A 20,186-nucleotide genomic window follows, 5' to 3' on the forward strand; every position below is an offset into this window, starting at 1 on the left:
ATTGAAACTGACCAAACAGAGCAAAGACTGTGAAGATATTTAAGTTTTTAAACATATGTTTCTAATATCGGTTGTCCCAAATAAGTACGTGACAGATAAGAAAAAATATAATTTCAATCAAGTGTAGTATTTTTTTTTAGGACCCGTCATTCCAAATATTATGTTAAATCAGTTCAACTTATTCCTTTTAAAGGGACACTTTGCTCGAAGATTTTATGACAAATTTAAAGTTTTTTATTAAGTCGTCTTTAAAATTTGCATGCAAATGATTCATTCATTTGTCATCACACTTTATTCAAGATACGTCACGCCATTAATGAAATGACACAGGTCAAAGTACTAGACTTAGTACGCACTTCTGAAAGGCTCAGCTAGTGTGGGCGGTGACGCAACTGCTGTGTATCGATTCAGACTACATGGATTGTATTTCAAATATTCTGCAGTAGAATATTGATTGGAAATTAAAAAGAACATGCCGAGATTTTCCTCGTCACATAGTTCGTTAATAGTCACTAAGTATGTAGATTTTAAATTTCCCATGACCTCTAGACTGATCTTGAAGAAATTTCTCGAAATTTCTAAAGTTTAATTTCTGAAATGAAGCTCTAGAAATTTCGAGAAATTTCGCGTTTTATGTGCATCTTCTCTGGAATAAAACGCAGGCTCTTTAGTAGTGTGCGGCTCCTGCTTAAAGTCAAAGAAGTGAAACGATTTTAATAAATGCAAGACCACGTTTGATTGCCTTGCTGTTAGAAAAACATACCGATAGATAGTTAGCATAAGAGAAAAAGTAGGTTGTTCGTTGGTTGGAAAAATAAGGAATATAGGGACAGACCCACAAATCTATCCACTAATGGGCAGACTATATCACGGCCTACTTACTACATGTTGAAGGGATATCTGAACCTATGGACGCTACAAAAATTCCTCTTTGAGAAATGAGCACGAAATCTCAGTTGCATCCAGAACGCATTATTGTTTCACGAAATGGCCGCCTTCGCGGGTTAACGGCACGCCAACATAACTCGAGGTACGAATTAAGAAAAGAGTTTAGAAAAATAATAGGAGAATACTATTACATGAAATCTATATATATAAAAATGAATTGCTGTTCGTTAGTCTCGCTAAAACTCGAGAACGGCTTGACCGATTTGGCTAATTTTGGTCTTGAATTATTTGTGGAAGTCCAGAGAAGGTTTAAAAGGTAGATAAATATGAAAATGCTCGGAATTCAATAAAAATGTCAATTTTCTTTTTCCTTTGATGTGTCCCCCGTCGGAAGGATTCCTTTTGTTTGTTTTATGTTTATTTTATACAAAAGTTTAGGTCTTTTATTTATCGATTTAGGCACTACGAAGTCTGCCGGGTCAGCTAGTACAAATATAAAAATTGATTTCATTAAAGCAATCGGAACATCTATTCTCGTAGCCAAGTTTCAATGTCAACGCAAAATGTATTATAATAAAACGCCTCTTCATGCTCCGCTAATGGATTAAAGGGAGCCTCGTATGTAATAAAAGTAATTTACATTCTCCTATATCAAGTTGAATTGCGTGCAATATAAAAAAATATTATGTAATTTTACTTTATCTATCTCGCAAAGATAATGTGGTTGTGAAAAAAACAGTCCAAACCAACAGAGTACAACTCTAGATGTCAGGATTGAATTTGAAACAAAAATGGCTGCAATGATAATATCCGATAAGGCAGAAACTTCCCATAATTAAAATATTATTAATAACATACCACAACTATTTCTTTAAAAGATTTTTTTCTTGATGTCGTTGTAAGGGTCGATACACTTTCCCATGCCTACTTTACGGCTTTGTACATGCATGTTTCATCAAATTTTGCCTCAAATAAAAAAAAAATATGTAAAAACATGTACAGCTTTTTTAAACCTAACCTAGTGTGGTTACATACTCAAAAAGATTCAGCTGTCTATGAAATTTTCTATATTACAGCTCTCATAAGCCCAGACATACGAACGTGACGAAATTAAAATAGGTTTTAAAAATTATCATTTTATTAATTTCTTATTATTCTTAGAATTTAATTAAGCAATTTATAAAATTTGCTCATGTGTAGGCATACAATAAATTCGAATTTTTATATGTACATAAATAGATAAATCAGTTAAGTACATATGCCGATTTGAACCAATTTAATAGTATCAATGTTTTTAATAACGAAATAGTAATTTTATTCAAAATGTCAACAACAAAACAAAACAAAACAAAAGAGAAAATTTAATATAATGAATTTCAATCTTGAGGTGATAGCGATTTGGTCGAATTTCGATCATTGGCCGAAAATAACTTACAATTTTCAAATGGTATGCATTGTGATTAAAAGGGTTGCACAGTCGATGTGGGTGAACTGCAGTAACCATTTAAGGTCAGGTGGGCCTTAATATTGTTTGTCCATGGCAGCTAACAAAAAAAATACTTTCGCGTTATTCGGTGATTTACATTTTGTTGACATTACTAAATTTTTTTTATTGCTTAGATGGGTGGACGAGCTCACAGCCCACCTGGTGTTAAGTGGTTACTGGAGCCCATAGACATCTACAATGTAAATGCGCCACCCAGCTTGAGATATAAGTTCTAAGGTCTCAAGTATAGTTACAACGGCTGCCCCGCCCCTCAAACCGAAACGCATTACTGCTTCACGGCAGAAATAGGCAGGGTAGTGGTACCTACCCGCGCGGACTCACAAGAGCTACCACCAGTAAAACGTTTGTGCCTTAAGAACGTAACATCACATATGCCCTTAATACTGAGACCGCAATACAACACAACTGCGAAAAACAAAATTTCTCATTTCGACGCAAACCGTGAACATAACTTTTAACGATAAAAATCTAAAACATACATCGTAATTATTCAAATTTGACACGATTAAGTGAAAATGAACTTAATTATCATGACGTAAAAATAGAAAACGTTTTACTGCTACTGAAAACAAATGAGTAAATAGTTAAAACAGCGAAATAAAACGTAACTCGTGAATGAGGTTAACTTTATTCGTCAATCTTAATCCCGGCACCCGCTAAGTTATCGTCACACACGCAACATATGTGTACTTAGCCTTAGCTTAGTTTGCTGTTAATAGCATAAGTAAATTAACGGGAACTAATTCGGCGTATCGCGAGACCCGGTCTAAATATATTACTTTTCATGGTACCTATATAATTCGTAGTTTAATGTCACCATCGAGTTCTGTATTTTGTTCTTGTACCTTATGAGTTTATTATTGGCACTCTTGACATAGAAGAACATCCTGGATGAGCAGTCCTTTTTTCATTTTTAAAGTTAGCTGAATCCATTTATCTATAAACTAGCTGACACGGCAGACTTTGTAGTGCCTCAATCGAGAAATAAAAGACCTAATCTTTTGTATACAATAAGCTTAAAACAAACAAAAATACATCAAAGGAAAAACAAAATTGCTATTTTTATTTAATTCCGAGCATTTTCATATTTATTTACCTTTTAAACCTTCTCTGGACTTCAACAAATAATTCAAGACCAAAATTAGCCAAATCGGTCCAGCCGTTCTCGAGTTTTAGCGAGACTAACGAACGGCAATTCATTTTTATATATATAGATAGATAGATAGATAGATACAAGATAGATAATGTTATCAAACCGTAAGCAATTTTTTTAATGTTCGTGAATAGACAAGGTACAGACGTTGTGTAAGTTAGCTTGAAAATCTTTTATGAGTGTGAGACCACTTTTGCAAACTGACAAAGTATGACGACTCAACTTGTTGATGACGGTACTTTATGGATAAATAGATCCCTGAAGGATATGAAAGTACATTTTACTGGCTGTTCATATCAAGATCGTATCCGACAAGAACTTCGCGAAAATTCTACGGACGGTGTTTCGAGAACAGGATTAGGACTTCAAGGGAGTGACAAAAAGATCCCTAAGGCTCTACGTGTCGAGCTGTTCGTACGCTTAGTAATTCTAAAACACAAATAAGATATTCGTCTGCCTGTTTGTATAGGCCGGCTGTACGACCGCTGACACAATTTGTAATTTTCATAAATAAATTAAAAACAACCTGACCTCATTTTAATTGATTAAATTGCAACCAAACTTTTGCCATCAAGTTTGATTTTAAGACGAAGAACGCGGAGAAGTTCATCTTTATAAACTTAATAAAAATTATACATGTTTATAACTGCCATATAAATATATAAATCAATTCTGCTATATTACTGCGAGATTTGAATATCAGTCCTATCGCTCGATACCAGTACATCGGACATTTTAGGCCACGACAAATTCTAAACCTTCTGTGACCTCCTACTGTAGTTTTCCTGTTTCCTATCAAATATTGCTATGAAATCGAAGTAAAACGGGACAGACGTCTTGGTTGTAGTCTCTCTCAATACCCGCAGGAATCTCACATTGTAAATTTTGTATGTGGTAGCTTTGATGACCAATGAATTTGTTTTACCTTTTTGTTTTTCGAATTTTAATGCCAAACGAATCTAGTACGCGACCCTGGCTTCCTTTAGATGCTGTTACTACGAGTATTTACTCATCATCCGTTTTTAGTACTTGTAATTTCACCTTGTTTTTCGTATTTCCTTTAGGTAGATCGACCTAATGCCTTATGGTTTCCTTAAAACAAGTTTAATATTACATACGACCCAAGAATTTATTTTGATCGGTACAAAATTATTAACAAATATACAAACTCGTTATTTATTCATCGCCAGTATTGAGTCCGAGAGAAAACTCGATAGTTTGTACTATGGAACCAATTTCAAAACGAATGAAACCTGGGACTGTTTGTTACAAAGTTCCTTGTCCTAGGGGAATCTGTTTTCCAGAATACTGTTTTGATTAGCTTACTTGTGCTGTCAGCATATTGAACAAAAGATCTCTTCAAATACAAATTATGAATTCAGAATGTGTACTTGTCTTTTTTTTTTTGGAGTATGGCCTGGTATCTAGACCTTTAGGCCGTGTACTTGTCTTTTAACGAACCTTGGGATTGCCAATATTTTGCATCTAAATATTACGTAACGTTATTTATCTTATACTTTGTAATTGAGTACATAAGAAGAATACAAGCATCAGTCCTCTTTTTTTTTATTGCCGTATAGGCAGACGAGCATACGGCCCACCTGATGGAGAGTGGTTACCGTCGCTCATGGACGTCAGCAATGCCAGGGGCAGAGCCAAGCCGCTGCCTACCGTTTAATACTCTCCACTTTTTTTTCATTCAAATTAATATCTCCTACGAAACGAATACTGGTGGTACTTTACTGGTGGTAGGACCTCTTGTGAGTCCGCACGAGTAGGTACCACCAGCCTGCCTATTTCTGCCGTAAAGCTATAATGCGTTTCAGTTTGAAGGGTGGGGCAGCCGTTATAACTATACTGAGACCTTAGAACTTATATCTCAAGGTGGGTGGCGCATTTACGTTGTAGTTGCCTATGGGCTCCAATAACCACTTAATACCAGGTGGTCTGTAAGCTCCCTCACACATCTAAGCAAAAACTAATTATGTGGTGTCGTGGGACACCAGGTAGGAACGAAGTTCCTTCGGCTAACGTAGAATCGGCACAATTTGCAAAAAAAAAATCGTGCTCAATTTTATGTTGGTTTTCTTGATTTTTCTCTTAAATTTTGCTGATTAGTTTTTATTTAAGTACAAGAAAGTATTTAGGAAATTCAGTATTTTAGGAAATAATAAATTACGTAAAATAAAAATAAAATCGTAATTCAAATTATCAATTAAAATAACAAAATATGTCTCTTTATTTTTGTTTGACAACATAAAATTACATAGAAATAGAAATAATTACAAAATAGAGAGAGAAGGGATGAGAGAACGAAAAGAAAGAGGGAGAAAGAGAAAGGTATTATACACTACTCGCTTGTGTATACGACTGTCGCGCCTGCGCACGTCTCATTTAACGGTTTTATTCCACGCACTTTTTTCCACGGATTTTTTAACGGTTTTATTCTACGCACTTTTTTCCACGGGTTTTTTCTTACGGTTTTACTATCACATTTTTTTCAGTTCGATCGCGCAGCAAAATCCCTATCCCCTCCAAGCCTGCCGTAAGGAACTTCGTTCCAATAAATAAATAAAACAAGAATAAACACAAAATTGTAGAAAAGATGCCCGAGAAAGGACGCGTCTTAATAACGCTTTGTCAGATGAATTTGCAAATAGATGTCTTAATTAGAAACAAACGCGTTCGGGGCTTTAATTAGTGCCTAATTTTGTTGGCTCGAAATCCCCAAGGAGGTTGTAACCGACGTACTGTACAGTACCAGAAACGTTGGCAAGTTTATATACTGACCAGGACCGGATGTTTATGGGGATCACGATCTTTGCTACCGGAAAATGTCGGGGATATATTTTATTAAGATCGGCAATATTGCTAAGACTTTCATAGAATTATTTTGAAATTAAAACACACCTGAAACAAAAAAAATAAAATAAAAAAAAAAAAAATAAAATTAGCCTATATTCACCAGGGACAATGTCGGCTTCTAATGGAAAAAGAATTTTTCAAATCGGTCCAGTAGTTTCGGAGCCTATTCGAAACAAACAAACAAACAAATCTTTCCTCTTTATAATATTAGTATAGATACTTCTTGTATACATTTTCAAAAATCATTATACAAATAGTCGGTCTAGGTTATATGGTTTGCTGTATCTCCGTTTTGAGAGAAATATGCTATAACATTTTAAACATCTATAATGTCAGTTTTGTATTCACTGAATTCTATGCTGATGATTCTATACCTAATTCTATGATCTAATTCTATACCGAATGATCATTGTTCTATACTCTTCGTATATACTGTGTTACTGTACTGTGTGTTTGTTTACCAAATTTACTATAATTCTCATGTTGTATTTGTTATTTTAGCTGTTCTACACACACTCATCACTTTTAATTATTATTCTCATAATCCTCTCGCAGGTCTGCTGGAAAAGATTTCTTAAAGAAATAAGTAGTGCCTTTGTACATAATTTTCCTATTACTCTGTACTATGTCTTCTTTTTTGTGTGTACATAAATAAATAAATAAATATTTATCTCTCTAAATAGAATGAATACGTAAAAATCTTGATATTGCCCGCATCGAAATATTTAAATCTACGTATAAAATATACAAGCAAAAGTAAAAATTTGCCCTGATATTGTATCTTAGGCTTTTCACGGAGCCTTCTTGACAACAGACGGCTGGCTACTGCTAAAACTCATGAATATTTTAATATTTAGTTGTCTGTCGGAGGCCACGTGTCAAAGGGATTCGCCGAACCTAGTTTGCGTCCTGCTTAGACTTGAAAGACGTCCTCGTGGGGAAAGAGTTAGGCGTCAGCGCTTCGTTACCTTTGACAAGATGGCTCAACGATAATGGTACTTGAAAATGACAGCTTGTCAATTTGCGGGATTGGAAGAAAGGGTTATTATTGAACAATCTAAAACTTTCAGATGTCTTACGTATTTTTAATGAGAGAATGTACTTTAACTTTAAATACACTAGACGATGCTCGGTTTTTTTTTTTGATAACGCCGTCTTGTTGTGTCTTTAAAGCGGTTAGTTGCCCTCAATTAAGAAAAATAGTATTATAATACGCCAATAGATGTCGGGAAGTTTTTTGTTGAAAACACGAATAAAACAACATTTTCTGAAAATAAATCGTAGCTAGATTGATTTATCGCCCCCGAAATCCCCTGTATACAAATTTTATGAAAATCGTTGGAGCCGTTTCCGAGATTCAGATTATATATATTATATTAATATACAAGAATTGCTCGTTTCAAGGTATAAGATATGGGATCATCACACTACATGAATCTTTAGGTAGGGTAACAAAATAGAGTTCAACGACTCGACTTGTCACTGGCAACTGTCAGTAAACTTACGAATCAAAATCGAGACGAGAGACGGGCTTTGATCGATCGGCGTCTGACCAGTTGAGATTAATAAAGGGCACGACCGATTTCTGTAGGGCTTTTCGTTCATTTTTCAAACCGTTAAAGAGAGTAAAAAAACAATGGAAACTCAGAGTTCACCGACCTTGAACATGAATATAACGAAAATCTTTTGTACTATTCAATAGGATAATAATACAATAATGGTATAAGGATATAAGGTTTACTATTATTAGGGTACATCTTAATTATGGCGGGTAGCCATCATACAACACAAGATATTTGACAGATGCCTGAATCTCGATTACAACATTTTCAAGATAAGATCCCAATACAAGTTTCGAACAACCACATTCGGACCGTCGGTCTACTAAGCAATATCACCCGCTCGGTGGAAATCCTTTGTCATATACCTACCTAATCATTATTTAATTTTAACATTACCGGTATATAGTATACTAGCGGCCCGCTCCGGCTCCGCTCGAGTCTTTAACAAAAAATTTCAACGATATTTGACGTTGTTTTATTTTTTAAAATAAAAGAACACTTATTGCGGCATAACTATAATAGTTAGACATATGCTGTGGCGACACTTTTTGTAAATTTTATAATAATGTATTCTACAAAGTCGTAGTACCTACATTATTTAATTCTATCATCAATAGTTTTCGCAGGGCCCGCGATGTAAAGAATATTTTAGGTAATTTTGTTACATCTTGGGTTACATTATTGGAGTTTTAGTGAGGATACATAATTTTTTTCAAAAAAAATTATAGCCTATATCACTCGGGAATAGTGTAGCTTCCAAACAATGAAAGAATTCAAATCGGTTCAGTAGTTTCGGAGCCTATTCAATACAAACAAACAAACAAATCTTTCCTCTTTATAATATTAGTATAGATTACTGATGGTATTCTGACAGTTGCGTAGATGGCCTATTTCTACCACCAAAGTATATATTAGAACAGTCGTTATTAAAACACAATTGCCTCTTCGACCTCATATTTATCAAGGTGATGGCATCATTTGTCTAAGGTCTTCAATAATCACTTAACACTAGGGGGGTCACAAGCTCATCTATCGATTTATTTTCAATGAAACATTAAATGCGAACTTATTTATTAATTAACACCAATAATTTTTTTTATTTTTTATTAGGCTCACAATACACATCACAAGCTAAAGATACATAAAAAGCACAAATAAAAAGGAACAAAATCTGGCTTGCAACATAAGTTATGTGCGCACGACAAAACAAGACATATAGTGCTGAATTTCTATAACAACGTTCCTTACAATTACGACAAAACAACACGATAACGAAAACTAATCTAACGTAAGGAAAAAAAAAAATAATAATAATAATATATACTATAATTTTTTTTTCAATGCTACTATTTAAGATTTTTTTTTTCTTTTCGTATTATCACTCACTCAGTCTTAACAATGTCTTCGACGTAAAGAGGTCACTTAACTTATCTAGGGATTAATAATGAAATTAATTAGTACGAAGCCTTCAATAATTAGATCAGACTGGAATTAAATCTTACATTCAATTTGCTTTTAGGACGTTGCGTTTAAGTTCACTGCACTCACTATAAAACATACTTTGAGGTCACAATTATTGATCTACCGAATCTTAATCGATGGTAGAAATTTTGATGCCGGTTTTTTTTTGTTTTATTGTGTTTTTTTTTCCTTTATTGATGCACAAAACAAATTACAACCATAGAAATTATAAGTCTAAATTCATTATTTATCATTTATTATTGTTAATTAAGAATGTTAGATTATAAATTATACAACACTACTTAGTTTCCGAAACTGGATATTAGCCAATTTATTGTGACTACCATACACCAAACATACCCCTGAAAGAAAAGAAACCAAGAACCGAAAAATGATGCTACGAAAATATATTATACATTTTTACGCATTCAACGTGGCCGAGCCGAATTAATTTTTCAAGTCCAACCAACAGTACTCATACTCTCGTCTCATAGTGTATTCATACATCGCGGAACGAATTTGGATTACTGTAAAGTTAATTTGCAATACGTGATAATGAATTTACGATTTTTTTAACTTCTATACATTGTCGGTTTAACTTGGCTCGATAGTTCAAGCTGGTGGTGTTTAAAATGCTAAATATTTCACTTCACAATTAAATATTCAAGGCATTATGAGACCTCTTAAAATATTTACTGGTGGCAGGACCTCTTGTGAGTCCGCACGGGTAGGTACCACCACCCTGCCTATTTCGGCCGTGAAGCAGTAATGCATTTCGGTTTGAAGGGTGGGGCAGCCGTTGTAACTATACTGAGACCTTAGAACTTATATCTCAAGGTGGGTGGCGGGCGCATTTACGTTGTAGACGTCTATGGGTTCCAGTAACCACTTAACATCAGGTGGGCTGTGAGCTCGTCCACCAACCTAGCATTAAAAAAAAATCTTAACATTTACGTTTATTTGCACACAGAAAGAACTTAGATAAGCAGTAATGCCCAGTGAAGATGCTTAGCATTTAAGCTGTAAAAATATGCAAACATATATTTTTATATGGCAATAGCAAATTTAGGCACCGTTACCCGTGGACCTAATAAAATGTAGGGATCAAAAATTTATTAAAGAAAATGTTATAGATAGGATATATGTAATAACAGAATAACATATTTTCAAAATAAAGTTAAACCGAAAAATTATACAATACCACAGACCCATGAAGTACAATAGATACGGAATAAAATTCTCTGTTTAAATACAGAACTACGCAGTATTTAAAAAGGTCAAAGTATCACGGACGGAGCAATCGATAACAGGTCCGCACTTGTGCGGGATGAGAGACCCTCTCCGGTGCTCCAGACGATTAATATCGAAGGAAATTCAATGTAATTACGTTATTGGAAGTATTCTAATTAATCGAATTGTTTGAAAGTAAAAAACTTATTTATGTTCAAAAAAGCTAGAGGTATGGCGTCTAGAGACGACAAAATGAAATTTGAATGAAATTATAATAACTTCGCAGATATTAAGACCTCATTTGGGAATGAAGCTGTTATCCGTCACGGGTAGGTACCGCCACCCTGTCCACTTCTACCGTTGTATTGGAAAACTGAGACTTAGAACTCATGCTCAAGGTGGGTGACGGCATATATGTTGTTGAAGTCAATGGGCTTCGGTAATCATTTAACACCAGGCGGACCATGAGTTCGTCCACCCATCCAATAATTAAAACAAAAGTTCTGGCACCAATCTTGAGACATGAGACAATTCTCAGTTGTATGCCATATGGAGGTACCACCCGTCAAACCGGAATGCAACTGCTTCGCGGCGGAAGCAAACAGACAGTAATGGAACCTACCCTTTGGGGCTTTAACTACGCCTACCACTAATGAGAATGACTAGTCATAAAAATTTTTAGTCCACTACCATCAAAGAATCATCGTAGAGAAATGAAAATTTCTCGAGAAAAGGCACTGAAACTTAAAGATTGAAATTTCTTGTATAAATTGAATGATTGCATAACAAACTTATTGGATAGATCGGAAGGTAACGCCCACGTTCTGCCTACATTTAATGGAGTTAGTGAGATGTTGTATAAACACTTTTATTCTTTAGTGTGGGCGGTTACTACACACTACGGTTATTGTATGTACCTACATAATTATAGCCACTTTGATTAATAGCGAATCGTGTTACATAACCCGAAGTTGCTTTAAGTTGAAAATCATTTCTAATCTTTATTGATTACTAGCTGACCCGGCAGACTTCGTAGTGCCTCAATCGATAAATAAAAGACCTAAACTTTTGTATAAAATAAACTTAAAACAAACAAAAGGAATCTGTCCTACGGGGTACACATCAAGGAAAACAAAAATTGTTATTTTTATTTAAAATAATTCGGGGCATTTTCATATTTATCTACCTTTTAAACCTTCTCTGGACTTCCACAAATAATTCAAGATCAAAATTAGCCAAATCGGTCCAGCCTTTCTCGAGTTTTAGCGAGACAAACGAACAGCAATTCATTTTTATATATATAGAAGACTAGCATTATGAGTTTCCATATATAGTTAATCGAAGTTGAATTAGTGTAAATGGAGACACGCAATCGTGCCACACGAGTATATACCACCATCCTGTATATTTCCTACACGAGGCAAACGTGAATCGAAATACGATTGAAATTCCGACCACGTGTCTTTTTTTTTTTATTGCTTAGATGGGTGGATGAGCTCACAGCCCAACTGGTGTTAAGTGGTTACTGGAGCCCATATACATCCACAACGTAAATGCGCCACCCACCTTGAGATACAAGTTCTAAGGTCTCAGTATAGTTACAACGGCTGCCCCACCCTTCAAACCGAAACGCATTACTGCTTCACGGCAGAAATAGGCAAGGGGTTTAATACCTACCCGCGCGGACTCACAAGAGGTCCTACCACCAGTAATTACGCAAATAATAATTTTGCGGGTTTCATTTTTATTACACGATGTTATTCCTTCACCGTGGAAGTCAATCTTGAACATTTGTTGAGTACGTATTTCATTAGAAAAATTGGTACCCGCCTGAGATTCGAACATCGGTGCATCGCTCAACACGAATGCACCGGACGTCTTATCCGTTAGGCCACGACGACTTATAACAAGTTTTTGAGTGAAAATTTAATAACACGAGGTTGGATCTCGTCTGTCCATCTAATTCTAATGCAATAAAAAGTGGCGCGCGTGCAAATTGGTGCACGTGAAAGAAGTGAAACTTCTTTTGCGGTGTGTATATAGTATAGTGGTTTTCTTAATTTTTCATCCTTAAATCAAATTTCTCTTGTAATAGGAAATGTTGTGTATAAGATAAACGACCTAACTCGCTTTGTCCCTTTCCTCTTTCTACGGTCGAGTGGTTCGCGAGGGGCTCTATTTTCTCACTCTCGCTCTTCATAAATTGTATCTTTTCTCTCTAGCCGTAACAAATCTGTCGCGAGTTAAATTTTACTCTCAACGCGTCTAAAGAAGTTTCACTTCAAAAATACATACATAAATAAAAAACAAATCGTTAACAGCGTCTAGTCAGTAGTTGTAGTTGTTTTCTAGGTTCAAAAATAAGAATTTTCCAATCGACATTGATTCAATTTTATTTAAATTACTTAGGAAACAATAATCTGAAAATAGATTTAATCACCCATCTTCAATGGCATGAGAACTAATGGCGTTGCATTCGTCTACGATGGCCGTAGAAGCGTTACGAAATAGCGTAGCTTGTATTTTCTACGAACTAATACGTAGGCGTTGTTATTGGTTCCAGATAATCAAATAGGTATTATTTCTTATTTGTAATTTCATTTTTTATTATAAGCTACGGGATTATTAAAAAATTTCAATATTATTTATTTGTTAAGGTCGCGTCCTACAGAGCCGAAAAGAAATGTCCGGAGAAGGCAACCAGACCAAGTGGTGGTACTCAGACGTGAAGACTTACCAAACGCCCACCCGCTGGAAAAGTTCGAGGGCGAACGAGTGACGGAAGCAGGAAGAATATGGGAGGGAGATGGTAATTGAGTAAACGATACTATTATTCGTGGTAGTCCAGAGAAGGTTTAAAAGGTAGGACAAAAATGAAAATGCTCGGAATGAAATAAAAATAACAATTTTGTTTTGGCAACTTTGGGGTTAGGTTGGGGGAATGGGACATAAAAGGGAAACAAATGCTTTTTGTTTGTTTTAAGTTTATTTTATACAAAAGTTTAGGTCTTTTATTTATCGATTGAGGGTACTACGGATGAGTCAAGGGTTTGCAGCAGCAGCAAGCCATGGTCATGATCAATGTAGAGTCTCTGCCCCAGTAATTACAGGTAGCCCTTCTATAACACGGTAGATAGGTAACATGCGAAGCCGTGTTATATGAGACTAGAAGCCAGTACAACAAGGAGAGTATTTTTTCAGAATGAAACATCTCAACTATGCCTGTATGCATTTTTTTTAATCTATATTATACCTTTTATTATACATAAAAATAAGCAGTAAAATTTCGATTATTCCCATATATGGTGTGGTTATAAATATAATGTAATTTTCTAAATAATTTTAAGCAATAATCTCGTTATCATGTTATAGAAGTACCGTACCGTTATAAGGTAATTTTAGGGAACTTTTCTCTTCGTGTTATAGTGGAATCGTGTTGTAAAACCACGTGTTATGGGAGGATTACTTGTACTCTCAATATTTTTTTCCTACCTATACTGATAGCCTTGAGACGCTATTTCAGCTTACCCCAGCGTGTGTAGTTGAGCTCACGGGGCTCTAACCAGAGAATTGCTAACACTGACCCTAGCAAGAGCCGTGCTTCGCAGAATCTACCACCGGATCGGAAGCGCGACCCACTGAGAAGATCCGGCGAGAAACTCAGTGGGCTGTGTCTGTGGGTGTACTCTCTATCATCTCATTCGACACTTTATACATAAATGAGTATAAGTTTCATCCATGAGATCATACCAAAATATGAAGACAAAAGAATTTCGAGAAATTGCTTGTGAATTCTATACTCCCGCATTCGATAAATTTAGGTCACACAATAACGCCCAGATCTATATAGAGAAATAAGAATTCAATAAGTTCAACAGAGCCGCCGGCGTTCTTGTAACGCCTTTATTTTTCTGAGGAGTTCACTCGGGATTGAGTGAATCGTATGGTATTTGATCCATCAAACCACTAAATGAAAAATAGTGGACGTATTTATTGTTTTTTTTTTTCCTACATATTCGCCGGTAGCCTAAGGGGTTATTCCAGTGGGATTTTTTGTAGCAAAGTGTTAAAGCCCTAGTAAACGGAATGGAGTTTCTTATCGGACGTTTTGTTGGCGGACTGCGGTCCTAGACAGAAAACAGTGAAACATTGAAAATCGACACAAAAAACCGACATCTTCTTGCAGTGATTTTTGTGGCACTTCCCGATTACTTAGTGAACTTAGTCAACTGAATTTTTTTTCTATCGATTCAACATGATTGCTTTAAAAATATATTTACCTATATATATATAAAAATAAATTGCTCCGGAACCATTTTAATTTTGTTTTTCCTTTGATGTGTCCCCCGTCAGACGGATGGATTTCTTTTGTTTGTTTTAAGTTTATTTTATACAAAAGTTTAGGTCTTTTATTTATCGATTGAGGCACTACGAAGTCTGCCGGGTCAGCTAGTATCTAATAAATAATTAAATGCTGATATATTTCTTTCAGTAAAATATATTTGAAAAATCTACTTTATTCGCATTTATTCACATTTCGTGATTCGCTTTGTTATTTTGTATAGAAACACAAAAAGATATCTCACAATAGTAGCTCCGTTCCAACCGCGGTTCCGTAACACAACTGTATCTAGGTATATACAGTTTTTAAAGTAACGGCCTGTCTGTGCACCTGGCATTACTTACGTCGATGAGCAACGGTGACCACTCAATATTTGTACAAGATAACAATGCTGACCGCACATAATAACCGACCTAACAAGTCATTACACAATACAATTGAGATTTTGACATGCCTCAAGATCGGTGACGGCTCAAGCGATCCGAGGTGAACTGTGAATACCTCAGCTAATCCGCAACAAGAACTGTTGTTGTTGTTTTGCTTTTTTTGTTTTTTTGTTTGTTTGTTTTGTTTGTTTTTTTGTTTTTTTTTTGTTTTTTTTTTTGTTTTTTATATAATGAACCGCTTTTTTTTATGCATGCAGTCGGTACCTGTAATTGTGTTAGCATTTAGTGTGAAATCAATGTATATGATACCTGTAATGTTCTGTGCTGATGTATAACATGTTGGTACCCAATAAATAAAATAAAATAAAATAAAGAAATAAGCCTTCACAGATATAATTACAATACAAAGCTATCACGTTAAGCAACATGCATTTTAATCGTACAATTCTGCACATCACACCTGCGATTTAACGTGTGGAATACATGTGCACAATAATGGAAACAATAAAAGAAATCTTACGATAGACGAGACGAAAATATTTTAATGAGCATTTCAAAAATACAGCCCCAAATTTTTATAATAGATGTTGTTAATTACTAGTAATTCAATCGGATATTTGTCCCGGTATAATTGCCTTTGTAGGCAGCGGCTTGGCTCTGCCCCTGGTATTGCTGACATCTATGAGCGACGGTGACCACTTACCATCAGATGGGCCGTATGCTCGTCTGCCTACAAAGGTAACAATAAAAAAGTATTGCATTATAATTAATTGTATTCGGAATAATTGTATTATAATTGCATTGTTTTAGAACATTATACAATTGGAGAAGCCTATGTTTAACAACGGACAGTGACAGGCTGAGATGATGCTGATGATAATAATGAAGTACTAGCCATCTTGCCCATTAAAGTTGGGCATTATACACATCTAAGCTGTTTCCATCAGTCATAGGCATCGAGAACATCAGAGGTACGGTCATACTCGATGCCTTTAGTATTTATTACTATATAGTTATGACACCAAAATCTAGGTCGCAATAAAACTGAACGTGAGTACGGAACTATGTTACAGAACGATCGACCCAATAACCCCAAGTTATAGCCATTGTGAGTGCATTGTCGTATTATGTGTACTGAAATTACCCTCAGGCTGCCAGCGAAAAGGTAGGAAAAAAGCATTATCCTGTACAACTAACAGTAGCAGCGAGAACCGAACCGGTACAAAGTACCAACGAGATTAACAAAGTCCGGTACAACGCAATAAGGTTTGAATTTCCACAGCAGATTTAATCGGCTACGCTCTGTCTAGGGTTCGTGGTCGATCTGTCTGAGCGACAAAGAACCGTGTAATCCATCAAAGGGGCGGACTTGATACCGTGTATTCAGACGGGAAAACCTGAAACAAAATACATGTCACACAATGTTACGACCCGATAAGAATAGTTGTTGGTTTTAATACAAAAGACAATGTATTGTTTTTTTCATAGAGAATATTGAAGTAAACAGATGTAACAAAATAAAGTTTAGACTTTTTTAGTCCGTTGACTAGGTACTGACATTTTCTAGATTTTGATCTTAATGAAATAGGGCACGTGGTGAATGAGCGATGCGTTCCATCTCAGATTCTATTCTATTCTATCAGCCCACAGACGTCTACTGCGTGACAGAGGCCTCCCCAAGCCTCGCCACAAAGATCGGTCCTGCGCTGCTTGCATCCAGCGGATCCTCGCGAACCTCAATATGTCGTCGGTCCATCTTGTAGGAGGCCTACCCGCGCTACGTCTTCCGGTACGCAGTCGCTATCTCAGATTACATTAATCCAATTACAAAATCTTTATTGGTTCTACAAGTAAAAATTTTCCTACATGTAACCTCCGCGTAAAATATTAAATTAACTGTGAAATACGAGTATTGTTTAATATCATAACATACCGTACTGTACAACAACCATCAGTAATCAAGATACCGACACGGAAGATGACGATTTATCTTGTGAAAAAATGAGATAGAATACTTTTGAAAGTTTCAATTCTACCGCATGCGAATTACCCACGTTTTTATTCTAAGCATTTGATGATTTAAAAATTCAAGATAACGTCAAGCTCACATTTACATGAACGTTTTTTTGTCTAGGGTTTTTTTTTTTGTAAATCCTCACCTCCGAATGCTAGGGACTAAAATACAAACTGATATGATCCAAATGTGAGTTCCCTGGGGTTGACAGCGGACACCTAATCATTTATCCCACCATTTTCAGGTCGGCCTAACAAAATGTGCTTAAACTACACAAAAGCCGTGCGGGACGATGTGAATTCATTCTGAATAGGTCGTTCACAATAAAATTATGACAATGAAACAGAAAGACAGCCGGTATAGTCACAAGTCGATATCAGGCAGTTGACTCATTTGGTCACAAAAACTGCAACACTTGGAGAGAAGGACAATTGCCACGGATGAACGCATTTTCTTGAGTAGAATTCAAATAATTTTGAAAATTCCTTAAATATGACGGTTCGTAACACAAGACCCCGATGAGTCCAGATTACGGACTATTTTTTTCGGAACTAGCCACATGAACATTAGAAAACGCATGACGATAACTTCATTCGTCAGTGCTTTATTAGTAACGGATCATCCTTGTGTCCTTATCCATGGCATGCTGACTGCAATCCGATTTACAGACTAGACTGCGGTCAATCCCCCGATTAGACAGATAGAGCACGTCTTTACCATTAATCTTCTGTAACTATATTATTACAAAAATTAATAAATGTGTCATTTTCATATTTTCACAGGACAGTAAATGAACTGACCTATATAAATTTTATTCAAATCCATGCAGATCTGGGAGACGCTCGTCTATTTAAAAGAGTGGACTTGTAAACTCGACTTAGATCAGCTCCGTTCGAAAGTCAAGCGAAACAAACCCCCTCAATCTTTTTCAGTTTTTCGAGACCCACTTGCTAATTCGTCGACAGTTGCATGACTTTCTCACATGAAAGACCTTTCTATAACTAAAACGAAGAGTTATGTAGCGCTGCAATAGTCAAGGTTGCTATCAAGGTCTGGCTATTTCTGTCGAAAAAGCATTATCCGTTGCGATTTGAACTAAAGCGTTATCGTACCCATTATTCTAAGGTTAGAAGAACTCGACCTCTTTAAATGTGGGCGGTAATTTACATTGTGACGTCTATAGTCCAAAGTAATCTAAGTAAGTTAATTCTAATTAAAATTACACTTTCGTCTTCTACCAATAATTTAGTAAATAATATCCAATTCATTAAAGCATTGCTGTTAGTAGAGCTTTTGTGTTCACAAGGGGCGTCGTTCATTCAACTCAACTGAAACTTTGACATCTTAAAAGGAGCGCCGACGTTCACATTCTGAAGTCTGTAAGGTCTAGTAAGCACTCAACACAAGGCAGACAGTGAAATCGACTGTCTGCTCAAGAAATAAAAGTTTCACGAAAACACCAGACCGTACCTACTACGTATTTTTACTGACGCAAAAGCTTGAAGCATTTAGACGAACTCTTAATTGACTAAAATTCAATTAAACAGGAGTTAGGTACCGGCTTGAAGCGTAATCGTCGCTTTGTTTAACTTCTGTAGTTTCAAACGTTAAATGTTTTTAAAGGTATTTTCTGGTATGTGAAATAAACAAAGCATTTTACGTAAAATACTTATTATGGCGGTGGCGGTAGGTATGGTGTTAACAAGGAGATGGAGGGTTCAATCATCTCGAACGAATTTTCAGAGCACACCATAGAATGACTCGTTTTGCTTGAAATTCCTCGATTAAAAAAACGCTTTTTAACTAGAGTGGACAACTGTCGAATCATTTCACGGGTTCAAAGAGTCGTCGCCATTATTGTAGCAACAACGAACGTGTCGTGCTATATTATCGTGCTATATCCATCTCTTCCAGTAACTGGGGGGTCCGCTACAGGGCTTGCTTCGGGATGTGTGTCAGCTCTCTCCTGAGTATGACCAAGAGTACATAACCAAACGGAATTGCTATAGCATTACTATAATATTGGCCCTTGCGAGCCACAATAAACGCGATTTAATCGCATCAAGAATAACGTGTAAGCCCTTCGATCTTTGCTGACAGAATATCTTTCTTAAGCACGGTCCTCTTTACATAGTCCTCTCCTAATTTTAACCCTTTTTGTATCCGTGACGATTATCGGACGACACAAGCTTTATTGTAAGGTTCACTACATTTAGTTAATGTTTCCGCCAGCAAAAAGATTTTTTCATGACAATGTACCTCTCAGGTATTAAGAACTCAAAAGCCCTCGAGTGAGACCTTTTGTTATGCACCTTTACAAATCACGAGATATAACATTCCTTTGTATAACATATGCTGTTAGGTATTTCGTTAATATTTAAATAGCTAGACATTCATTCTTGTGCCACGAAAACTAAGTTTAAATACTGTTCATTATTATTCTTCATCCCAATAAAGACATCCAAAATATTCAATTTTTTTTTGTCATTAATGTTTATTTTAGTGAACCTCTATAAGAAACAAATTTTCTTTATGCATATATATTTAGTTATTTTCTGTAATCCTACTAGTTCAACCTTCACTCAAAGCCAGATGTAAATGGAAGGGAATAAATCAACAACTCGACTGACCATGAAAGTTACCAATGGCGGCCCCTATTGAAATCACAATAGAGTCAGTTGCAATCCGAAAGAAAAGCGGAGAAACGTGAGGAAATGTTCACATCGATTGATGTGCCAGTAGCGTCGGCTCGGCGCCATTGGTCGACGCTTGTGACGT

At 35.9% G+C, this 20,186-nt stretch overlaps 1 protein-coding gene across 6 annotated transcripts in view; it reads right to left on the minus strand.

Moving 5' to 3' along the window:
* LOC101742157 (kinesin-like protein unc-104) overlaps positions 1–20,186 on the minus strand; it is a 102,423-nt gene that overhangs the window by 53,499 nt on the left and 28,738 nt on the right. The gene's annotated exons all lie outside the window — the stretch shown is intronic.

Source organism: Bombyx mori, chromosome 3 (genome assembly GCF_030269925.1).
Source record: "Bombyx mori chromosome 3, ASM3026992v2".
NCBI lineage: Eukaryota > Metazoa > Arthropoda > Insecta > Lepidoptera > Bombycidae > Bombyx > Bombyx mori.